The 11,726-nt window shown below is 48.4% G+C and overlaps 1 long non-coding RNA gene across 1 annotated transcript in view; it reads left to right on the top strand.

The window, feature by feature from the left end:
- The first annotated feature begins 721 nt into the window (after positions 1 to 721).
- LOC115032551 overlaps positions 722 to 11,726 on the top strand; it is a 36,843-nt gene continuing 25,838 nt past the window's right edge. Inside the window, exons 1-3 of the long non-coding RNA XR_003838197.1 lie at positions 722 to 1,315; positions 4,687 to 4,858; positions 8,513 to 8,552. This is a non-coding gene — a long non-coding RNA (uncharacterized LOC115032551). The remainder of the gene's footprint in view (positions 1,316 to 4,686; positions 4,859 to 8,512; positions 8,553 to 11,726) is intronic.

An 11,726-nucleotide genomic window follows, 5' to 3' on the forward strand; every position in this document is an offset into this window, starting at 1 on the left:
GGAGAGTGAGCAGGGAAGCCATGTTGTGGCTTCAAGTGTGAGTGTCCAGGAGACTGGTAGTGTGAAGTGAGAGCCAGTGGGGAAGGAATAGGGTTTTAATTCTGCTCAGGTGGGGGTTATAACCCAGTGCCCAAGTGGCAGGGATGACTAGGGCCCGGGTATTTAAGAAATGGATGAAGTTCCTAGTAAAGAAACAAGACGCAGAGCTGGGAGAATGAATGAGATAATGGTAGTGGTGGCAGTGATGGCAGTGGTGACAGTGGTGGAGGTGGTGACAGTGGCGGCAGTGGTGGCAGCAGGACACAACCCGGGATGTGGTATTTGGCCAGGGAAGTGTCCTCAGTTAAGGATAGGAAGAACCCTAACCCTAACCTTAACCCTAACTCTGAGGCAGCAAAAGAAGTCCAAGCCAGGAGCTGAGGCGATTGCTAAATCAGTAAATGGCTTGACTTGCAAGCGTAAAGTCCTGAGTTGAAGCTCCTTTTTTGTTTTTTGTTTCAAAGTTGGGCATGGTAGTACACTTGTAATCTCAGTGTTTGGGAGGCAGAAGTGGGCAGATCCCTGGAGCTTGCTGGCCAATCAGCCTAGCTTACTTGGCGAGTTCCAGCCTGTGAGAGACCTCGTCTCAAAAGAAAAGTGGGCGGTGCCTGAGAAAGACCCCTGCCGTTGTCCTCACCTCACTTTGCATATATGTAATCACATCACTTTTAGGAGGCCGAGGCAGGAGGATTGCTGCAGGTTTAAGCCAGGCTGGTCTTTTAAACATTACAGTTATTAAAGCGGGATGATAAAGCTCCAGAGGGTTCAGATGTGACCCACTTGGAGTCACTGGACCTGCTCCATTCTCGTCAGATCTGGCTGTGACCAAACCTGGCAGGAAGCTGAACTGGGTTGGCAGTTTTTCCGAGTCTGTCTAGAAGAGAGGGCACCTGACACAATGTGGCCCCGAGAGTGATAGCCTGCTGCACAGGCCACTGCCGGAGCAGAGCGTGGGAGTGGGGTAGGGAAACGAGAGCTCTCTCTTCCCCGCTCTGTGCTCTGGAGGTCCGCCTCAGAGATGAGTCAGGTCCCAGCCTCACTGCGGGGTGAGCTGTGTGTGGGCTGCCAGGCTGTTTCTGTGAGCCACTTGATGGAAGTCACCTTGGCTGGCGGAGGAAGGGCAGTTGCCCTCCTGTGGGAAAGACAGGAAATGATTTCCACGTCGCTCCTAGGGTAGTCCTCGGTGTGGCACACTGGCCTCTGATTGGATGTGCCTGGCTCCAGAGCGGTTTCTGTGGAGATGCTGCGCCAGGCAAGTGGCTATGGCTCCGACACAGTGAGTTGGTTGCTAGGGGAGGGTAAAGGAGGCAGAGAGTTGAGTGTCATGTCCCCTAAACATGTCACCATCAACTATCATTGCTTCCTTCCACCGGGAGATTGCAGAGGGAGTTTTTGTTGTTGTTGTCGACTTGCTAAGCTGACAATCACGTTGCATTTCAAGCTTAATTTTCCCCTTGATTGACGCCTTTCCTGGGCTCTAACTTAAACACCAGTCACCTGACCTTCTCGCTGCTCAGTTCTTTTAATTAAAAGATGGTTCCAAGCAACAACGAGTAGGGGTCCATTTATTATTTATCAAGCATTTGCCTTCCAGCAGTTAGTGAAAGGTCACTGGCTTCAGCGGATGCTTTGTTTTTGGTGAGCAGCTTAGATGAAAAAAAGATAGACCGTCAATCTCGGCTCCCTCCTGTTTGCTCACTTGCAGGACACTGTTTAATAGTCATTGTGGCATTTAGGATTGCAGGCCTCGGAATCACGCAGAAAAGTGCATGTGCCTCCCTTGCCAGAACACTTCTCCAAAAGTAAACATCAGGTCGTGATTATGGTTAATAATGAGATATTGATTGTCTGAAAATGTCACTGCCCGGGAGCAGTCGGCTGCAGCACCACTAGGTGGCGCTGCGCTCTCGTGCTGTTCAACTAGAAACAACGTTTTATTTCCTTGCCTCCGGGTCCCTTGTCTTTCAAGGTTGGCAAGTGTCCTTGTGAAATAACGTTCTGACTGAGATTTAGGAAGCTGAGGTCCTGGGGTGCTATTGGGATGGAGTAGAGATTGGAAGGAACGGGCCATGGGACAAATGACAGCGGCCTGCGGGTGTATGTGTATAGATAGGAGATGGGGGTGTGCAGCTCCTTGTACTATAATAGGAGCCGGAGAGGAGAGAGCTAACTCTGGTGGACCCCTGGAGACTCTGCCCAGAGCACTGCTTCCTAACCTTCTTCACTCAATGACACATCTGCAAATTTCATGTAGAGGGAGAGGGAGGGAGGATGTAGGTAGGGAGGCAGTGAGGAACAGAAAGTCTTACCTGTGCTATCTTGTGCAGTGAAGGGAGTCAGTGACCCAGGAACCTCATCTCCCTCACCTGTAAGAAAGCACCCATAGCTCCACCTCATCGAGTTGTGGATGAGCCAGTAGCCGAAGCTGAGTTCTTGGCAGGAATCTCGGCCCTCGGTGCCTAGGTCCGATGGGGAGGAATGCACATTAGACTAAGGCAGACAGGAAACATCATGAAATCTCACCATTTGTCTAAGTACTTGCTCTCTCCATCCTCGGCCTCCAAAGTTACCACCTCTTTTGTTTGGTGTTTTGATTTTTTAAGACAAGGGTCTCAGATAGGCAGTGGTGGTGCACAACTTTAATCCCAGCACTAGGGGAGGTAAAGGCAGGCAGATCTCTAGGACAGACAGGGCTATACAGAAAAAAACCTCTGTTATTAAAAACCAAAAAATCCCCACAAAGACAAGGGTCTCACTATATAGCCCTAGCTCCTATACTCGGCTGTTACTATCTCTTTCCAGCACCGTATGCACCAATAAATAAATATACTTTTTTCCCCTTGTTTTTCAAGGTAGGGTGTCTCTGTTTAGAACTTACTCAGTAGAACAGGCTGGCCTTGAACTCATAGAGATTCTTCTGCCTCTGCTTCCTGAGTGGTGGGATTAAGGTGTGTGGCACCACTGCCCAACATTTATGTACTTTTTGTTTTGTTTTGGTTTGGTTGGGGTTTTTTTGTTTGTTTGTTTTTGGTTTTTTTTTTTTTTTTTGGTTTTTTTGAGACAGGGTTTCTCTGTATAGCCCTGGCTGTCCTGGAACTCACTATGTAGACCAAGTTGGCCTCGAACTCAGAAATCCTCCTTCCTCTGCCTCCCGAATGCTGGGATTTAAAGGCGTGAGCCACCACTGCCCGGCATTTTTGTTTTTTATGTACATTTTCAAGTGAAGAATACCAAAAATGTACTAGCAGGTTCTCTGCTCCTAGAATTTACCCAGTGATTGTAGCCTTCATTAAGCAAACAAACAACAAACTTGTTTTTATTTAGTTACTTCTGATGGAGCAGGGAGAAGACAGAGAGGGAGAGAGAATGAACAGTAGATCAGGCCAGGTTGGCTTTGAGCTCCCTATGTAGCTGAGTTCAAGGTATCTCCTGCTTCCACCTTCCAAGTGCTGGGATTACAGGCGTGTACTGCTGTGCCTGGCTTGCATCCGTGTCGATGGCTCTCTTATATTTTCTGTTAGCCCTCGACATTCTGCTCCTACTTTTGCTGTGTACACTCAGGAGAGGTGACGGTAGAAGGCTCTGCCTTTCTTCTGTTGTACAATCAGAACATCGGGGCTCATATCTGGACACTCATGGCTTCATGCACATCCCTTAGCCACTTTGAGCCACTAGAGATCCTCCTGCCTCCTCCTCCCTGGCGATGGATGATAAGCATGAGCCACCATGCCCAGTTTGTCACTTGGTCATGTGGATGATCAAACTCAGAGCCTCATGCTGTGTCACCAGCAGTTTCCTGACTGAGCCGTCCCTCCCGGGCCCGTGACTGTAACTAAGGACACTCCTGTTGGGTGGCCCAGGCTACAGTTTTCACAGTGCCAGGTGGTGGTGGTGGATCCTTGGCGTGGACTACAGAGTTGATGATGCTCAGGGCTTAGGGGCAGGGCATGCAGTGGCCTTGACCTCCTGTCTGGTAAGCACCTAGAGTGTTTAGACACGACAGGTTTAGGTTAACCATACTGAGAGGAGGGGTCTTCCTGTCCTCATGTTTTTTTCAAGTTTTAAAGGTCCGTTGGCATGGAAGACCTCCTGCCTGTATAAACACTGGCTTAGGAAGGGAGAGCCCAGTGCCTCTGACACCAGCCATGCCAGGACACGGAGTGGGCCGCTGCCCGTCACTTCCTCCCTTGGCCACCACAGACTTATTGAGCAATATATTATGAGTGTGCCTCACTCTGATGATGTGTTATGGATAAATCATTAAGGAGGCAGCTCACCGCAGTGATGTATTGGTGTAATAGATCATCAGACTGAAGTCTTCTCCCGACATACGGGCTGGCTCAAAGGGTGGTGTCACTCAGGGAAGAATTAACCCAGCAGCAGAGCTGGCTTAATTACAGGATAAAAGGCTCGTGAATGATAGGCTGAAGTCTACCGCGCCAGCATTTTGATTCTTGATGTAAAAATATAATTGGGCTTCCTGAGAGAACTTCTGATTATTTTCAAACAGCCTTCTGCTTTGTCGCAAAAGCACAACTCGCCATTTGTCCGCAGGGGTGCTTTCTGTTGGAGGTAAGGGGATTTGGTGTGTATGAGTGTTGTCTTTGGGCCCTTGCCATATCTGAATTACGTCCTTTCTATTTGTAGGCCACAGAATGAGTTACGGGAGATAAAAATTCAGGCGGCCAACCTTCCAGACCTTCAAAGTACTGACCACTGGGGTTGAATAGAGCATCCAGATCAAATCTACGTGAGGCAGTGAATCTCAAGTAGTCAACTCTACCTGTGAGCACATATCTGAGGACATCAGTGTCTTCAGGTACTGTCATGGGACAATTCCAGGTACCTAATATTATGCTGAAAGCTTTCCAGATACTGTGGCATCTAATTTAATTGGCACCACATTGGGAGACAGGCAGAAACCTACTGTTGTTCTCAGTTATGAGATAAAATCAGCCCAGAGCTGGCCTTCTGGCCAAAGTCACAGTGCTGCCCAGTGCTGAAGCCCGAGGACTGCAGGTGACTATCAGCCACCCCCTCCCCACCTGAGGCTCTGCTTTCTCTGAGGACCCTAAAACAGCAGTGCTGTGACCCACAGACCTCAGCAAGCACCCCGAAGATGGGTTTCAGCTGAGCATGTAGCTCAGTTGGTAGAGTGCTTGTCAAACATGTTCCAAGGCTGGGTTCTATTCCCAGCATGGTGTAAACCAGGAGCTCACTTCTGCTGTCAGGAGGTAGAAACGGGAGGACCAGCAGTTTGGGTAGTCCTTGGCTATGTGGAGAGTTTCAGGGGCAGGTTAAGCTACACAGGAACCTGTCTCACAACAACAACAACAACAACAACAACAACAACAACAACAATCATTGAAAAAGTGATGCTTTTTAGAAACAGTCTCTCACTATGTAGACTAGGCTGGCCTTGAACTTACAGAGCTCCTTTTAATCACAGAAAGCTGGGATTAAAGACACCATCCAGCTCTCCAAGAAAGAAATAAGAGTAAGGACAGCCTGGGACCTTTCTTTTCTTTTCAGACACGTTGGTCAAACTGTAGTTACTGCTGAGTACCTACTAAGGCTCCCAGTTTTAGCTCGGTGGTTGACAGTTTGAATCATAGTTAAGAACTATGTTTGTTTGTTTGTTTGTTTGGTTTTGGTTTTTCGAGACAGGGTTTCTCTGTGTAGTCCTGGCTGTCCTGGCACTCACTTTGTAGACCAGGCTGGCCTCGAACTCAGAAATCTGCCTGCCTCTGCCTCCCGAGTGCTGGGATTAAAGGCGTGTGCCACCTATTTTAGAACTCTTTGAAAGCTAAGTTATTATTTATTTAAATATTTGCTTTATGATTTACTTATGTGTAGGTTCATGTGGGTGTTCACGGACTAGAAAAGGGCATTCATCCCCTGGAGCTGTAGTTATAGGCAAATTCCCATGGTCTGTAAGGGCAACAAGAGCTTTTATCTGCGGATCCCTCTCTCTAGCCCTATTTACTTACTTCTGAGCTGAGGTCTCATGTAGCTCAGGTGGTCCTTGAAGTCACTATGTAGCGGAGGTTGACCTTGAACTCATGACAATCCTGCCTCTATCTTCCAGGTACTAAGACTATAGGCTTGGTCTGCTATACACAACTTTAATTTTATTTTTTAGAAAGGGTACTTGCATTATGGCCAGGGCTATTCTGAAATTCCCTACAAGCTACAGCCCATGCTGACCTCAAATTCATATTGATCCTCCTGCCTCAGTCCCAACAGTGCTGGGGTTACAGGCATGGACCACATCACTCTTCAAGGACACAGACTACACTGGAGGAGGAAGGCTGGGGTTCCAACATTTTGTAACCTGGGGGAGACCATTTAGCTCCTGCATGCTTTGCTTTGCTCCTGCAAGAAGGATGGCCCAGCACTGCTGCTGCTCTGAGGGGCTGTAGGAACCAAGAGAGCCTGGATATTAAGAACCTAGCATTAGCTGGCACACCTTTATTACCAGCAGAGAGGTAGAGGCAGGCAGATCTCTGTGAATTTGAGGCCAGCCTGGTCTACATAGAGAGTTCCAGGACAGCCAGGGCTACACAGAGAAACCCTGTCTCGAAACAAACAAACAAAGAGCTTGGCATTTTGGGCCCACCTCAGTTGACAGAGTGCTTGCCCAGCATCCAGAAAATCCTGGCTCTGATTCCTAGCCCTGCATAGGCACGGTAGCACATAACTGTCATCCTAGCCATTAGGATGTGGAGGCAGGAAGATCAGGAGCTCACGGCACACATGAAGCACTTTCATTTGTTTGTTTGTTTGTTTGTTTGTTTAGAGCAGCATGAGGCTTTTAATCACAGACCCCTAGAACTCTCACAAAGCTTGTCATTCAAGTTCTCTCATGATGAGATAGGAGATGGAGAAGGGCAAATTCCTGGAAGTTCTGGAATCCGCTAGCCTGGAGCATGCAAGAGCTAAGCAGAAGGACTGTGCCTTAGATAAGGTGGTAACCTCTACCAAGGCTGTCCTTTGACCTCCACATACTTACAGATCCACATGTATACACGCACTCAGATACATGTGTGTACACGCTCATGCACACAGAGTTTTTAAATTCATTTGTTTATTTTTTAGAGAAGAAGGGCTGTAGAGACGACTCAATGGATGGGGTTCAGTCTCTAGTACCCATGTGGTGGCTCACAACCATCTGGGACTCCAGTTCCAGGAACTTCGACATCCTCTTTCTAGCCTTGGCAGGCAACAGGCACATAAGGGGTTCACAGGCATACGTGCAGGCAAAACACTCATACCAGAAAAATAAAAATATTTTCAAAAGTTTAAGACCTTAACCTTCTGTCAACACTCGAGACATGTCATTGTGACTGTAGCCTCTTGGGACAGCATGATTGCCTCTGGGTGAAGCTGGCACTTGCATTTTGCTTGTTTTCAAAGTTAGGATTAGGCAAAGTGACATCTCTTGTTTGTAGCTGGTCAGAAAGATGGCTTAGTAGACAGAGGCGCTTGCTGCCAAGCTTGGCAACCTGGATTTGATCCTGCAGACCTACGTGGTGGAAGGACGGAACAGACTCTCACAAGTTATCCATTGACTGCTACATGTGTGCCTTGTCATGTGAACTCCCACATATGCGCACACCCCCCCCCACCACAACACCCCCCCACTCAACAAAATGTAATAATTAAGAGACTTGGCTGCGGGAGGAGGGGACTTACTGGCGCTGCTCACTGTGGCACTCACAGGGAGGTTTCTGATAAAGAAGCCGTTTATTCCAGCCCCCAAAGTCAAGGCTATCTCCTTGCGAAGGATAGAAATCCGGGTGTGATAAGATGGATAATCCTGCATCGTAACATTTATTAAAGATATCCAGATTAAAAATTGGGTTGTCTGTCAATCAATCAACCTGTTTTCTCCATTTTTCTGTCATTTGCTAAAAATATTCTTGCACATCACTGAAGTCCCTGTGGACCTCATGAGTGCTAGTAGCCCATCCCCTTCGCTTCGGAAGGACGAGCTTGGATACACTCCCTTGAAGAGGTCCCTGGATTTGCCCTTGTTTACAAAGGCTTTCCTGTATCTGTCTAAAGTTCTCCCCAGTTGTGTGGTTTTGAGGGAGGAAGAAGGGCACATGAATATCACTCTCAGTGAAGGTGGGAGAAGTCGCCTTTTCCTGCTGCTGGGATCTGCAGGGTTAGAAGGGGGCAGGCCAGGAATAACACGTGAGGCTCTACCGTTTGACAGATGGATGGGCAACTGCAGGGGTCCCTCCACCAAGTCAGCATCCTTTGGGCTTTTGAACACAGTGGCCTAAGCTTGGGAGCTGTTGGAAGTTGAGTTCCCTTAGAAACAAGCTCTGAGCTGGAAAGCTACAGACAGGATATGAGGTAGAAGTGATGTCAGGAGATACACTTGGAAGAGGGGTTGGAAAGGTGGGACCCTGCGGAGGAAATGCTGTCTACAGTGTGCTAACCCAGCCAAAACCTGACCCCACAGGGAGCTCTGGAACCTGGATGGCCCTTCCAAGTTGTCTAAGGTAAGACTGCTGGACCTTTGCTTCCCTCCCACCCACACATCAGCTAGCTATTAACTGGCTGCTCCATCCCATAAGAAGAGACATGGTTTAGGTAAAGCAGTTTCAAGTGAGGGATGATGCTTTGATCCATCAGCAGGTCGTATTCCCAACAGTGGAGGTCTAAGTAAGGATGCCTTGGAGAGAGGATAGATGGACACTCTCCATGACAGCACACCCTTCCTGGGGCCCAGACTTTCTTCTTCTCAGAGTGAGTGTGTACCGTCTTTGATGGTACCTCTAAGGGTAATTGGTTTTGTTTCCTGGATTAGTGGGAGAACCACAGCCGCTGATGATTCGTCTGACAGCAAGGCTCCACTGGTATTTATTATAGTTCTTTCTCGATGGCCTGTGCCGGGGTCGTCTTGTCCCAGCTGGCATCTCTGCTAGCCTGAGCGGCTTGTCAGGAAGGATGGCCCACCTCCTCCTTCCTGACAGTCTGGCTGTTTAGTACTAGTTCTCCAATCTTGGATGTTGTTCATTAACACTGGGAATAGGGACAACAAGAAATGGTCCAGATGAGCCATCTGGGAGCCAGGAATGTTCTCGTCTGTCTTCAGTAAAATGTCAGCAGCCTTGGCTCACACATGATGGTCCGTCTATGGGCTTAGCATGGCTTCTTTCCTTCCCCATCAACTTCCTAGAAAGCCCCCTGGTGTTACATGAGTGTGAAATGAAGCCAGGGGCATCCCCGATGTGTGATGTGGCAGTCAGGGTCACTATTCATGTAGTCTCCTTGTGCTGACCCCGACTGCCTTTTGCCCATCTGACAGCCCATTTTGGCTGGGTTAGTCTGCCCATGTGGCTCAGTGGGTCAAACAGAGCTTAGTCCATGATGGGCAGCCCAGCTAACCATCTGTCATGACTCACTCAGAAGCTTCGTTTCTGCTGGTGCCCAGTTGCATTCTGGTAGTGGCTTCTCAGATGGTATGTGGTTCTTCCTGCAGATGGCATGCCTTGGTTTAGAGCCCCAGGCATCTGTAGTGTCCTTGTATTGGGCTCACTGAAGGCTCCACTTGGGACCCTTTTCACAGACAGCTCTAGAATCATGGAACCTCCGTAGTGACACTGTCAGACTGTCATGCTGTCTGAGGCACGGCTGGCTGTGTCACAGCTCCAGCCTGCTGTGGAGTACTTTCCTGTTCTGAGCCCATGCAAAACTGGCAGTGTCCTTGCCAGCGGATTACAGTGGGATGCCAAAGCATCGTCTATGGCGCCAATAGAACTTGCCAAGACCTACCAAGACCACACTTTTATTTATTTTAAAGTACCTTTTAAACTCTGGAATTAAAATATAATTCCATCCACGGAGAAAGAGTAAGAAGAGACTTGGTGGTCTCCTGGCATGGAAGACAAGTGTGAGGGAAATGTAGGTAAGACTTTTCCCTGTTGCCAAACTTCCTGCAACACATTCAGTTTAAGAAGCCCGGCTCTAGGCTGAGAAGGGAGCTTACCTTCAGGCTTGATGACGTGACTTCGATTCCGAGGATCCACACGGTGGAGAGAGCCCACTCCAGTGAGTTCTCCTCTGACATCCACATGCACACAAATAATGTCATTTTCCCAAAGAAACTGGACCCTGAGGAACTATCACAAGTTCTCAAGTCCAGGATCCTCAATCGCCATCGCCGGCAGAGAAGCACAATATTAAGCTGTCTGTCATCCTAGCATCTGGGAAGCTGAGGCAGGAAGATCCTGAGTGCAAGGCCAGACCTTAAGAGGCTTCACTCCTGAGCAGAGGGGGGTCAGCATTAGCTGAGGTGCCATTGGACTCTCAGAAGAGAGAGGCAACCGTTATTGGCTCGCTGGGGTGGGTTAACAAGCAGTTTCCTCTGAAGGACTTCGGGTGCTCAAGGAGCACAGGGAGGGGTGGGAGCTACAGCATTTGGGCTGCTGCAGCTGCCCAGGGGTGCAAAGCAGCAACAGCTCCAGCTAAAGCTGGTCCAAGCCTGCCTGATCTAGGTCAAGGCAGCAAGGGGGAAGACCAAATGCCACATCTGTCCTGCCGTGGTCACCTAGTGAACATCTGTGGCCCCAAATGACACTAAAGGGGGGTATTTGTGTCTTGATGTGTTGTGTGTTTGTTGATTGGTTGGTTACTGTTGCTAAAATCTCAAGCATTTCTGTCAAGCTGCCACTTACTTACACTGAGATGGCCTCAACCGGTGGTTATTTCCTGAAAGATTTTATGTTATGGAAATTAAGCTAAAGGAAGGCATCTGAGCTATAGGAACTGCATTTTTACAGCATCAAAGATACACTATTATGGCCCCTCTGGACAGTGGGGATGAGGTGAGGAGTCTGGAAGTGGCAGGCATCACTGCAAAGATGAATAGCTTACAAAATGAATACCATATACACTATCTTGGGAGAATAGGAGGTGCTTGGAAGGCCGGAGAAACAGCTCTTGGCCACTAGGAATCGGAGCTGGAGACAAATACGAATTCAAACTGGGAGTTGAGCAGACAGCAGGCTGAGGAGGATGAACTGGGGTACTGGGCTGGCGTCTCCCCTACAGCTAGCTGCTCCCCGAGAACAGTTCTGACCCCAGTGTGGTCCTGTACTAGGGTGTTGGCATCCACAAAAGCCATCTTCTTCCCTTTTTTTTTTCTGAGACAGGGTCTCAGGATACATACCTGTCTAGCCTTGGAACAATCTCTGTAGACCAGTTGAACTCAAACTCACAGAGATCCGCCAGCCACCCGCCTCTGGAGTGCTGGGATTAGAGGTGTGCCCTATCATGCCCAGTTCACCCAAACAATCTCAACCCATCCATCCACTCAGAGTTAATGCTTACAATTCAGGCTCTCCTAACCATCCAGATGCAACTTTTATTGTTCGTTTTATCAAAAACATGACTTGTTAGGCAAGGGCCAGCCTCTGAGCTATATTCGCCATCCTCAGTTTTTATTACTTATTGATCTTGTAACAAGGTCTCACCAGGTAGCCTGAGCTGACTGAACTCAGAGGGATCTACATACTTCCATATATGTCTCCCGAGTTCTGGGACAAGGCTTTGTGGCACCACACCCGGCCCCTATCTATCTATCTATCTATCTATCTATCTATCTATCTATCCATCTATCTACCTATCTATCATCTATCTATCCATCTATCTACCTATCTATCATCTATCTA

This window comes from Mus caroli, chromosome 11, assembly GCF_900094665.2.
Source record: "Mus caroli chromosome 11, CAROLI_EIJ_v1.1, whole genome shotgun sequence".
NCBI classification, from domain to species: Eukaryota; Metazoa; Chordata; class Mammalia; order Rodentia; family Muridae; genus Mus; species Mus caroli.